Raw genomic sequence first — 13573 nt, forward strand, 5'->3', positions numbered from 1 at the left:
ACGTCTCTTTTCATCAGTCTTTGTCTCTTAAATCTGTCTGTCTCTCAGCATTCCTCTCTCTTTCTCTGTCTACCTGTCATTCTGTCTGTCTTTCTGTATATATAGTGCTATCTTTCGGTCCGTCCGTGCAAACGTCCTTCGCTCTCTCTCTCTCTCTCTGTCTCTCTTTCTGTCTGTCTGTCTCTGTCTGTCTCTCTCTGTGTCTCTCTCTGTCTGTCTGTCTCTCTCTCTGTCTGTCTGTCTCTCTCTCTCTGACTCTCTCTCTCTCTGCCTGTTTCTCTCCCTCTCTCTGACTCTCTCTCTCTCTCTGCCTGTTTCTCTCCCTCTCTCTGACTCTCTCTCTCTGACTCTCTCTCTCTCTTTCTGTTTCTCAGTCTACCTCTCTCTGACTCTCCCTCTATGTGACTCTCTCTCTCTCTCTGTGACTCTCTCTGTTTCTCTCTCTCTGACTCCCTCTCTCTCTCTCTCCCTATCTCTCTCTCTCTGTCTCCCTCCCCCCCCCCCCTCTCTCTCTCTCTCTCTCTCTCTCTCCCTGTGTTTAGCTTCTCATTCTGCAATTAGCCTGCAGACTGATTGTATTTCCATGAGCGGTGCCAGTGCCTCAATGAGAGTCCCACAGGGTCCGGACTGCCAGAGAAAAACAACGACAAGAGTTTCACTGGCGGCTCCGTCCCCCTTTAGCCAGCAAACACAATCATTTTGCTGAGCGACGTGAAGAGGTCTTCTCTCCCCTGTCTTCTCATGTGTAAACGTCATCAGCTGATGTGTAAAACGTCACCGGGGGACCCGGATCTTCCTGTGATTGTACATGCACGGTCGCGTCTCGGCTTCCGCGACCCTCTCTCCATCTCATCACCATTCTGCTCTGTCTGCTTTCTACTCCTTCGCTTTGCAATTAGTTTTCACGTCAGGGTCAGAGAAAAATTCTGCTCTGGTTCCAATTTGACTGTCGAGTCAAGTGCAGCTGTTTCCGACTTTAAAAAAAATGCTACAGTCTGGTCGGATCGCATTGAAACTGGTAGTTGGCACGTTCAAAATGGTTGATCGACAGCACAAATATACCTTTAAAAATCACTCTCAGCAAAAGCGTTTTTAGCTGTCACTAATACCATAGAGTGTGCTGTTTCTTGTCGTAGCTACTTAACCAAATTTGTAAGTTTGATAGGACGTTTAAAAAACAAAAAGTATACGACAATCTCTCCCCAAACCCCATATGCTTCGTTCTGTTTTAAATTGTACCTGTTCTGTGTCTGAATAAAACTGATCATTTTCAAAATGTCCAAGTACCTCCAAGCGTCTCCCGGTTTTGAAGTCGGTTATTCGTCTCGTCTGTCTGCTGTGCAGACAACCCATGGGAACGCACTTTCTCACAGAACGTCGTTACATGTCTCTGATTAGCTGTGAGACGCTGCTTGAAAAAGTCAGCAGCTCCTTGTTCCTTCTCCACCTCTCACATTGATAGGCACTAATTCAAAATTGAATTTCCGTTTCCGTCTTCGCTTCCCCATCTTCAAGATGAAAGAGAAACCGTCATATGATAGCCTACTTCTGTCAAACGAAAAGCTACTGGGTTGGAGAAAAAAATAATTTGTTCGGGAAAAAAGACCTATTACTTGAACGGCCGATTAGAGAGGTCGTCGAGGGGCCACCAGCAAGAGTGCGGAATCAGAAACATCACTGCTGCTCTATAATTTGATAATATTCTGTGATGATAATAGAGATTTCAGCAAAAACGGCGAAGCAACCCAATTTGACTGAACGCATGCAGAACCCACTGAACACGGGCTCGTTGAATTACGTTGTTAGGCAAGACGTCTGATTTCAGTATCACAGCGCGCAGTGGGGCAGGGGAAATTCGATAAAAACTAGCTTGTGACAGCCGTAAGGGCAGACAACCGAGGCACACTGTCGCACTTGAAAAAGAAATCACCCAGCAACCCTCAGTCAAGATGTCGGACTTCAGGTTCGCTCCCCTGTTGACACGTCACTTCCGGATCGTGCACGCGCACGCGCAAACGTGATCGATGAGGCATCTTTGGGAGTAGGACCGCTTATTAATCAAAGCTTTCATTTGCCTCTCATTTCTTCTCCTCCGCACATCTCCTCGCTTTGCTTTCCGACCGTCTCCTGATCACAGACGGTTTCCATGCCCCGGGAGATTTTTTCCCCTCCCTCTTAGTTCAGTCTTTCTATCCGGAAAACCGTCTCCATGGAAATCCGTGGTAAAGATGAACGTCGTTTGCGTGTGTAAGTGGGCGAGGACTGACGAGGGGTCCCCGGCCATGTTTTTGAGGATGTTTAGATAGACTTGACCAGGCCATTATGCACAGTCTTGCCCCCAGAACCGGTGAGACGTCAGTCTGTTTATGGACTGTCTACAGCTGGCAGTCCTGGGAGAAATCTACAGCGGGCGGTGATGATGGACTAGGCTGTGGAGAAGATCTTTGGCTGTGGTCCCAGAGGAGTGTTCTCCACAGTCTCTGGTCCCTAGCAGGGAGGGCAGCAGACGATGAGAAGCATAATGGATGGACAATTATGACGGTGTCTGCGAGGCGAGTTTTCGTCGCCCGCCCCGCGGCCCTCTTCCGTCGCTCAGGCCACTTTAGGCCCTCAAAGAGGCAATGAGTGATCGGCTAATTTGATGAAGCGATAGGTATTACCAACGTTTTTGGTGTCCGCGGGCAAGCTCTGCATAGTCATCTATCAACAACGTCTCGGTTGAGACACGCAAGTCTCTTTCACTGGGTTATAAAACTCTCCGGGGTTCGGAGTGCTTCTTTTATCAGCAATTATTCCACGGAGCGATCCGTCGCCGTCGGGTGACTCTGACGGATTAATTTTGGGGGAAATAAGTATGTAAGGTTAAAGACGATGTCAAAAGAACTACAAAGTATACGAATATTAAAAGGAAACTGAGTCATATGTGCTAGTTTGGCGTTTCTTGTGAGCCACGTTAGCAATTAAAGTATGAGAGTAAGAACTGGAGTAAAAATTGTGTCCATGCAGACGCCGCAAAATTTCCGTCGATTTAAAAATACAATAACAGCATAAAAGGGTTTAGCGAATCACCACATCATGTCCCAAACAGTTTCTTAGACGGGACAAAAAAACAAATAGACAAGACATAAAAGGGCCCCGCGATAGCAGCACATTTGGATATTTTGCAAGTCATGACCATGATCAGAAGCTGCAATCTTCTGTAACGTTGTACACCAATGAGACTTAAGTTTTTGCAATACATTAGATTGGCCTGCCAGCCACCCACGCAACTTGTTGGCGGAGGTTCTAGCAATTTTACAACACAATATCTCCCTCCGGCTCTCTAATTTAGTTAAATGTTACTGAATTATTGACACTCGTCAACCAATGTTTTGTAGACTTGTTTAGATGAAGGGCAGCAGGTCTTGTTTTGAAACTAGTCTGCGGAGCGGAATTAAGAGGTCGATTAACACACCGATTCAGGTGCCTCGAGTGACACGAAAGCAGCTCTGCCGTGTATTGGCAGAAGGCAGTAAGTCCAAATTTGGTAAAAATGAGATTTTCATATCATAATGCAGAGGGGAAAAAGGCGCATCTTGTGTCAAAATTTCTAAGATGTGCGATCAATATTTATGGACTTTTTGAAGAAGTAAGTCCACTAAAAAAAAATTAATCAAAGGATAAAAATCGGCAAATGGAAGCAAGTCCAGGGACTTTTGGTTTTCAGGTTTGCACTGGACTTACTTCCTTGCAAGCCTCAAAACGAGTTTGCATGGTTTAGCGCTCTATGTCCATTTGCCAATCGCGTTCACCCTTTTGTAATCCTGACTGCGGTTAACCAATCAGAACTAAGCTTATTGTATCATTATTTCCCTGGCCTTTGTCGGGGAAAATGGCGATGAGAGCTGCTGCCGACGTGTTCAACTATCCGAAGCAACAGTAAGTTGGTTTGTTTGTTTCATTTTTGTTGTTGGCAGTTTTGCGTTCCGGTCTGAAATGACTCTCTCTCAATAGGTGTATGAGAATTTACAACGACAACACTGATTTTCTGACTGATTTGGGTATTCTAATGTGCACTTGCATTACGGAGCTAGCAACACAGTTCAAATGCCCATTTATTATAGTTGTGTTGTTGTACGCTACTTCTACCGTGACTTCTTGACTATTCACTTCTGCTCCGTATTTTCATCATGATATTTATGGATGCATTTAGCATGTTTCTAATACAAAGAGATAGTTGTTTTGATCTAGAATGAGTGACTTGTGGTCTTGAACGCTGACAGCGTGTTAGATCTGGAACAGTATGACATTATACTGAAGGATTGTTCTCCGGTCTCTTTGTGCTTCCAACCATCGGAATAAGTATTATGTCCTATTGTATTTGACAGAAATGTGAGTCGAAGTGGGACAGGCAGCGACGACAGCTGCAGCACACTGAGGGATACTCGCCACCACTGACCCTTTATGTTCAAGGGCCCAAAACAAGGTATGTTTCACTGACACAGCCAAAAATAGCGTGCAACATTTTTTCATTCCTTTCTTTTCTCGGGCTGAAGAGGTATATTTTAAAACGAGCAACATCTTTACATCATTTTCGTTGCAGTAGTATTGCCCCCCGCGGGTTATGGGGAAGAATTTACCCGATGCTCCCCAGCATGTCGTAAGAGGCGACTAACGGATTCTGTTTCTCCTTTTACCCTTGTTAAGTGTTTCTTGTACAGAATATAGTCAATTTTTGTAAAGATTTTAGTCAAGCAGTATGTAAGAAATGTTAAGTCCTTTGTACTGGAAACTTGCATTCTCCCAGTAAGGTAATATATTGTACTACGTTGCAAGCCCCTGGAGCAAATTTTGATTAGTGCTTTTGTGAACAAGAAACAATTGACAAGTGGCTCTATCCCATCTCCCCCCTTTCCCCGTCGCGATATAACCTTGAATAGTTGAAAACGACGTTTAAACACCAAATAAAGAAAGTTGCAGTAGTATTAGTATCAGCAGCAGCAGCAGTAATCGTTTGTCATTATAGTAGCCCGGGGGGGGGGGGGGGGGGGGGGGGGGTAGGTGATGTGCGCGGGAGAGGAAAAGGATGATGTGAAGGAGGGTGGGGAGGAGATTTGTCAATAAAATGTCTCACTTTTGCTGCCTTTTCCATTTGACAGATGTGTAAGCGTTGCTGGCAGGTTGCAACTGCGAGATACAACCACCTCGGCTTGCAGGAGAAGAGGCCACAATGGAACTTGCCCAAATAAAAATGCCAGCAGCATACGACGGGTATGGGCCAAAGAAGAGGAAGAGGAGTAATACTGACAACTTTCAGTTTGACAATAACAGATGCTGAGCGCAGAGATGCAGAACGTGGGGACGAGGAGGGGGAGGAGGGGGGGGGGGGGGGGATTGTATGTTGTTTGTTAGTTATCAAAACAGGCTCATGGAAAAAAATCTGCATCCAGTTAATGGCTGTAGTTGATAATTGTCATCAGTCGGATGGCAGAATGTCAGTGAATAGTTTTAGAAGGGATGTAGACTGTAACTGGGGTAGATGGGGTGATAAATAAATATACTACATCATAGTTTGCAGGTTTGTGGTTTTGCTAGTTGAACACTCAACTATACAATGTTTGTGGACAGTGTGTGAATTACTATGTAATTCTACTAGCAAATGTAGCAAATGGTGTACAACTACAAATGTTTATATAGTTCATCACACAGTTTTCAAGACTAATTAAACAAATTTTGTTCAAAAGTGGAACACTTCAGCTGAAAGTCAACACTGCATGATAATATTGTTAACTCTGGTATAATGGCGGTTTGTCAAAACATTTCTTTTTGTCTTGCTGTTGCTTTAATTTTGTGTCCTTTGGAAATCAAGACTGCACGATTATCTATTGTTAATTCTGGTATAATGGCGGCTTGTCAAACCAGTTCTTTTTGTCATGCTGTTGCTTTAATTTCATGTACTTTGGAAATCAAGACTGCACGATAACCTATTCTTAATTCTGGTATAATGGCGGCTTGACACACTAGGTATTTTTGTCATGCTGTTGCTTTAATTTTGTGTCCTTTGTAAATCGTTAGTCAAGACTCAAACTCAATAAATAAAACGTCTTATTGTCAGATCCTGGATTCTAATTCTTATTAGCAAACGAAAGCGAGAAAGACAGTGAGAAGGAAAGAAAAGTGTGTGTGTGTGTGTGTGTGTGTGTGTGTGTGTGAGTGTGTGTGTGTGTGTGTGTGTGTGTGTGTGTTACAGACAAGCAGCAAGATAAAATGCGTGTGTGTATGTAAACGTTTTCTTAGATTTTTATTTTAATGTTAAAAGACTTGCGTTCAAGTCAATATTTGTCTTGTGAATATCAAAAGAGAGTATCAAGACTTGTATTAAAAATAATGGTCTTTTTAAACGATATCAATGACACAAGAACGGATTAACAATAAAGTTAATCATGAGTGAGCGACCACAGAATGATAAGCAAAACGAGGAACCAAGACAAAGACTAACTTGAGCATGTGTTGAAATTTCAGAAGACGGGAACATTTGTCTCAGGTAATCACAAAAGAAAATACAAGATTGTTCACCAAGGAAGTTGTTTGTGCATTCAGAAATTCACGAAATCATTGGACGTAAAGTCACATTTGAAAAAAAGTTCCAAAAGCAGTGTTGCGTGTATTTTCTTTTACTTTCAATTTTCGGAGATAATAAATTAGCAGAAAGCAGTAAGTCCACTTGCTGCTCTATGCCCTTTTCTCAGCCAGATATATCGACCAGGATATAATATGGCAGAAAGCAGTAAGTCCAATGCTGCTTTTTGCCATTTTAAAAAATAAGATTTAAGTCGGGATATAATTTGGCAGAAAGCAGTATGTCCTCTTACTGCCTTTTACCATTATTTTTGAGTGAATGAGTTTGGGGAATTAATTCGGCAAAAGGCAGTAAGTCCACAAAAATCATTATTTCTAAGTGATGAATCAAAAGAGGGTTTTAATATTCATAGCAGAAACGCACAATAATGCCCTTCATGTTATCAGCAAACAAAAACATCATTTTAGGCTTTTCATTCCAAAACAGTGATGCAAACACAAAAAGTCGATTTTCTCGAAACTATGTTTCATGGACTTGCTTCCTTCTGCCTTTACACGGCAGAGCCAATCTTTCCACCTCACACGGCAGAGAGAAGGGGTTAGGGATTAAGAGCTCAAATCCAGGTGACAGACGGACACAGACACACAAAGCAAAGCCAGAAAACACAGGTAGGAGGAAAAGTCTCCGCCACTCTCTCCCACAGACATGAAAGCGCTTCACGGCAGGTACAAGCCACGCTACCTTTCACTCTGACACGGTCCAGCGACGACTCAGGCTATCGTGTTCCGGTTGGGTGACCTCCCTGTGGTCCGAATGTCTGCCGAGCTGGTAGGGGGTACTGGGGGGTGGGTCGTTACGGCGCCCATTACCCTGAATGGTAACGGCCAAGCGATCGTCTGCCTAGCGTCAATATCACGCGGGGGTGGCCTCCCTTGACAGTCGTAATTTTCAATGGGAACATGACGATCGGTGGAGTAATGTGTCGGGAATGCAGTCACAGTGGTGGAAGCTGAGAAGGTAGTAATGTAGTAATGTGTCGGGAATTTAGCTGTACTGCGGGGGTTGTGACGGATGAGGACAGGGACGAAGTGTGATGGATGGAGGTGGTAATTGCTGTAGGTTTGATGGGCGGGCGCTCTGCTGGGATCGTCGTGTGGGCAAAACTAAATTCAAATGTCACCCAGCAGTTATGCCACCGAAGTTCTGTTCTGCTCATTATGTCTGGAGTACTTGGCGTGTGCTTACTTCGTATGTTTTTATGTTTTCCGTGGTAGTTGTCATATGTCCCTTGGTTGTTTGAGAGCAGATGAACCACCCCCCCCCCCCACCATTGCTCAAGTGAATGGCCACTGAATCATCTTATGTTTTATGTCTATGAAATAATCTTTCTTTTGTCAAAATTAATGGAGAAAAAAGATAGAACTAAAAAGTCTAAAATGTAATGCACGTTTGTGAAATTTTACTTGGTTGTTTGTTATCGTGTAGTAATTTAACAGCGTTGTGGATAACAAACCTACAGAAACATGAGATGTTTCACCTTCCCTTACTCAGTTCACCGCCGACGCGCCGGTGTGACGCCGTCATCTTGGCCCCGCCGTCATATTACGATTCTCGGCCTCGTTGATCTTGTATAAAATCCACAATGAACAAAAAAATTAACACCCTTCGATAGTACTGAAGAGCGACCTTGGGTACCTTATATTCATGGGGCCAAATTTGTCTAACCAATTTTTTGTATTTAAACTTAGAAATTTGATTCATCCTAAAATGTTTCCCTTCTCATTCAAGGGACGTAACCACTCGGTACACGTTTTCGAAGAAATCGAATTTCAGTTGGGGTGAAATCTATGACATTTCACCACCAATTTTCTTCACATGCAAGAAACTGACATGCTTTTCGTCCTTAAATAATTTCACTTCATTAATTTTACCAGGAAACAACATTTCAGTCTCGAGTATAAATCGAGGGGGCAGGGCCAAGATGACGGCGTCACATCGGGTCCTTCCAATATTCCCTGTCCCCTCCCAGACACCTCCTACCCCCGACAATTCCTTCCCCTCATGTCCCAACCATCCTCTCCCTCAGCCCCCCCCCCCCCCCACACACACACACACGCACGCACGCACGCACGCACGCACGCACCCACGCACGCACGCACGCACGCACACACACAGACACACACACAGACACACACACACACACACACACACACACTGCATTCTTTTACTTCAGGCGAGAATCTCAACCAGTTGCTTCCTAGTCGTTCCGATTGTATACACTGAAACAAAGAGTCTATGACATGCAGTTGACTACTGTGAATGCCGAATAGTCTCAACTTCACTACTGACGACCCCCGACCCCCACACATTCGATCTGTCCGCTAACCCCATTATTCAATCTCCACCCCAGGTCCCAGTTCCACCCCTACCTACCCATTCCCGGTTTTACTTTAAAAGTTCGAGGCGAGAAATTCAACAAATTCCAAGAATCACTTCGACAGACACCAAACACTTTTACCGAACAATTAATTGTTTCGATATACTTGGATTGCCGAATAGTCTCAACTTTCATTCACAAATGACGTGCTCTGTCATCGCTGTAACCACTTCCGACCTCTCATCCCCCCTTATCTAAACCCACCCCAATACCCATCACCCACTCCTACTTAACCGCAGCTCTCATGCCCTCGAACCCCCTCCCGTTTCACTTAAAAACTTTAAAGCGAGAAATTCAACAAATTCCAACAGTCGCTTTAGACACCGAATCGACAAGACACTGCGAATACCGAATAGTCTCACCGCCATTGATTATTCGCCACTCTCAGTGATTGCTACAGTCCAGACGAATTATTGGATTTAAATCGCGCAGAGAATTGTGTCAGCGCTGATGTTACGAATGTCCCGTGCTCGAATCGAGGTCCTAATGACATGTTTGGGTCTCCGGGGCGGGGGGAAAGACACGCACCGACAAAAGACACACACGACGATCGGACCCACGGGTCATTTGCCACCCGCGGACTTGCTGTAGTCAGCTCAGCAGGGATTTGAACCCTAGCGGGAGTCGAACCCTGTCATTAAAGTCGGACTAATTTTAAGCTCTTTTGGTTTGGACCTTGGTGGGTTTACCAAACATTGTTGTGAGGGATAGGTAATTGTGTGTGTTCGGTGGGAAACAGAAAGAATAGGGCGTAGAAATGCCTTGCAGAATGAGAAGATTTTGGGGGGATTTTGCACTGTAGAACTGAGGCCACTGAAATGAAAGCTTAAAGTAGTGGAAAGCTCTTTGTTGTGTCGGAACATTCATTTCGGTGAGAGAGAGAGAGAGAGAGAGAGAGAGAGAGAGAGAGAGAGAGAGAGAGAGAGAGAGAGAGAGAGAGAGAGAGAGAGAGAGAGAGAGAGAGAATTGAATTGAATTGAATTGAATTGAACTTTATTTAACAAGGATTAGGATTAAAGGCTACGCCTTTTCTTACAATCTGTCCTTGGGACGCACAGACACACAATGATAAAATTAAAAAATTGAAAATTAAAAAGTTAAAAAGTTTACTAACAAAAGCCGAAAAGGAGGTCAGAAAACTTTCAGCACGTGATGATAAAGATGACGATGATGACGATGATGATGATGATGATGATGATGAAGATGAGGCATGAAGAGCATACATATGTGGTTATTTATAAAATCAAATGCATACTATGCGAGTAATTATAAGTACAAGCTGGTAGCAATCGAACATGTAGCAATAGTACAACAAAAATATGTTCAGAATATACAATGCACAGCATCTTTGGCGTAATACTAAGTGTGGTAAATCAAAACGCGAGAGAGAGAGAGAGAGAGAGAGAGAGAGAGAGAGAGAGAGAGAGAGAGAGAGAGAGTGAGTGAGAGAGAGAGAGAGAGAATGACAAATCTGTATTTTTAGAGGGTAACAAGAATAAGCATAGATATGCTTTTTTGCATCTGGCCCTCGCTCTAAAGAGGAAAAAGAATGATCAGAGAGGCATGAAGATGGACAGACAGACAGGCCAACAAATTATAATTCAAACAGATGTATTTACCGAACAAAAGATAATCATTATAAGCATAATACCCCCAAAGTTCCTAACACCACTAAAAAAAACTTTACAAAAACCAAAGTACGTTTATGCTTTTGACACACTGCTCAGTTTCAGCCTTGCCCAGCAAAGCTGACTGAAGCAGACGCTGGGGAGACTGCCTGTGAAGCCAGAGAGTCGCTTCGCATCACGCTGGCGATAAGCCCGACTGCACAGGCCGTCGCTAATCCGTGTTGTCTTTGATGTGCCGGCCTGTCACGAATGGCTGACCACGAAGGAAACGGGTAACGACTTGGCCACTTGGTTTGATGCGCTCCCCCGCTTAGCTAGAGAGGATTTTTATTGACAGAGAAAAACACGGCCCGCTGAGCATAGATCGGGGGAGCCTTGACACGTGCGTGGGGGAGATCGGAGAATAGGGGTGGGGGATGGCGGTGATGGTGTGTGTGTGTGTGTGTGTGTGTGTGTGTGTGTTTATCCAACCGCGTACATAACAGTTATTTCATTTTCTAAATTCATCTCCCGAACTGATCAATTTTCTCCTGAAAATCATTCAACCATTGTGCGCTTCGTGTGTGGAACAATCAAATCCTTTCTGTCTATACTTAAACAAATACAAATAGAAAATCACCATAAACGTTTCTAATATATTTTTCATTTCACGCCGCATATGATCTCTCGCATTGCGTTATTAAAACCTTTCGGAAAATATCCTCGAAGAATAGAACAATAAATATAACAGACCAAACAGACATGAAACGAAGATCAAATTGATATATGACGATATCACTCAATATCATTCGGTGGAGATTAGCAGCATCGTTGCGTACGTTTGATGTTGTATGATTTCTCTGAAATGAGGCTTTGCACCACGATTAATATTGCACGGGGTGATAATTATCAAAACGGTGTCGCAAACCCACGTTCGCAATAAATGCGCAGCGTATTTGATCGCGTTTTCAGCAAAGTGGAAATGGAAACGCATAATATGGTGTGGCGTGTGTGTGACTGGGTAAGCTGATAAGGAAGTAAAGTACATGTATAAAGGTACAATAAACACATTTTTAAACACTCTCTGCTCATTCTGACTATAACCTGATAGCAGTATAAATTTTGTAATAGGTAATCCTGGCTGTGTTTGATCACTTTAAGATAAAATCGTCTGTGGTACGTTCTATTGACAACATTGTTACTTTAGTATTTAAGTGTGTGTGTGTGTGTGTGTGTGTATGTGTGTGTGTGTGTGTGTGTTGTGTGTGTGTATGTGTGTGTGTGTGTGTGTGTGTGTAAGTTCGTGTGTTTGTAAATGTGTGTGTGTGTGTGTGTATTTGTAGATATGTGTGTGTGTGTGTGTGTGTGTGTGTGTGTGTGTGTGTGTGTGTGTGTGTGTGTGTGCGTGCGTGTTTTTGTGAATTTGTGTGTGTGTGTATTTGTAGAAATGTGTGTGTGTGTGTGTTTGTGTGTGTGTGTGTGTGTGTGTGTTTCAAAACCACAGGGTTTTACCCACTATAGGTGACTGAAAGAAGAATGGCAGAGCTAAGATAACAAGGGGGAGGTAACAGAAGGGGAGGGCGGGAACGGGATGGGGGAAGGTAAGCGCTAACAGTGACTGATCCCTTTTTCACGAGAATGACGGGGCTTTCCGCTTGTCCGAACTGGTCAATATTAACATCTTTCCTAGTCCGCTTGACGAACAGAACATTGACAATATCTTTTCTGCCTGATGGTCTGAGCAGTCTCTGTTTGATGACGCAGAAATTTCACCGTCTCAACGACGGGACTTTTTCTCTCGATTGGTTGGAAACTCGAGAAAAAATCCGATTTGTCCCTACCTCGAATCGTGGGCGTAGCATTACTTATTGCGTTTTTGTATTATAAGCACACGTGAAGAAAAGTAAGAAACGCGACATGGGATTTACCCAAATAAAATCACGTTCATAAAACAGTGATAAGTGCCTTTTCGTGGGCGGGTCGTTATTACTTATTGTATTTTTTATGGTGACCTGGCGCTTATGAAAGTAGAATAAATAATTATGGCAAGCGGTTTTACACAATGCGATTATTTTGGATCATTCTTCTTTTCAGTTGAAATGGTCCCTGATTTCTTCATGCTTGCTGACTCATCAACGTATGTATTACATTGTAGTTCGAACATGCGACTCTTCTTCTTCTTCTTCTGCGTTCGATGCGAACATGCGACTCTATTTTTCGACATTTTCCAATCTTCACATGCCGCTCACTGATAATTGTGCAAACTGTGCACACTAAATATCGTTATTTACTAGGACAGACAACGTTCTTTCGAACTCAGCGTCTTTCACGAACACATTCATCTAATCGGACATACGATGCACATTCGAAGAATACAAAACAACCAGACCAAATCAAACCAAACGGCCTCTCATGGAATTGTAAAGCGCCTAGAGCATATTTCTGGGACTCGCGCTACGGAAAAGTTATTTATGATTATTATCTTCTTCTTCTTCTTCAGCGTTCGACGGTTGTGTCCTTATAATCGTAGGCCTGCAGGAGGTCTTCCACAGTTCCCCAAAGTTTTGTGTCGGGGGTTGTCCTCTCTGGCCAGGTCAGGGCGCGCTGGAGGGCATGGAGAAGGCAGGCTTGTTGCTTTTTCAAATAGTGAACAGCTCGCGAACTCGTGTAAATCTGGTACGACACAGCAAGCCATGTAGTATTCTCTATATCTCCCATTTATGTACAAACGCCGAAAAGACAATTTAACAGGACACATCAACACTATTATTTTGTTTACCTGTACAAACAGGTGTACAACTTCCTGTTTCTTTGATATTGTCAATGTTTCGGCCCGTGTTGATCCTGGGATCAACTGAATTTCTTGTAGAATGTGCTGGGGGGTTTGATCGTCCTCGCCACAGTCACATAGAGCTGTGGCTGCAACGCCTATTCTTTTGATTATTATCATGATGGGTCAGCTTGTGACCA

General features: G+C 43.6%; 1 long non-coding RNA gene across 1 annotated transcript; it reads left to right on the forward strand.

Annotated features, from left to right (window-relative positions):
- Positions 1-3486: 3486 nt before the first annotated feature.
- On the forward strand, positions 3487-5291 carry LOC138957003 (uncharacterized). The gene is made up of 3 exons (XR_011452904.1): positions 3487-3918; positions 4368-4465; positions 5139-5291. It is a non-coding gene; the product is annotated as an uncharacterized lncRNA (long non-coding RNA).
- The last annotated feature ends 8282 nt before the right edge of the window (positions 5292-13573 follow it).

The sequence above is a fragment of the Littorina saxatilis genome, unplaced genomic scaffold, assembly GCF_037325665.1.
Source record: "Littorina saxatilis isolate snail1 unplaced genomic scaffold, US_GU_Lsax_2.0 scaffold_1543, whole genome shotgun sequence".
Taxonomy (NCBI): Eukaryota; Metazoa; Mollusca; class Gastropoda; order Littorinimorpha; family Littorinidae; genus Littorina; species Littorina saxatilis.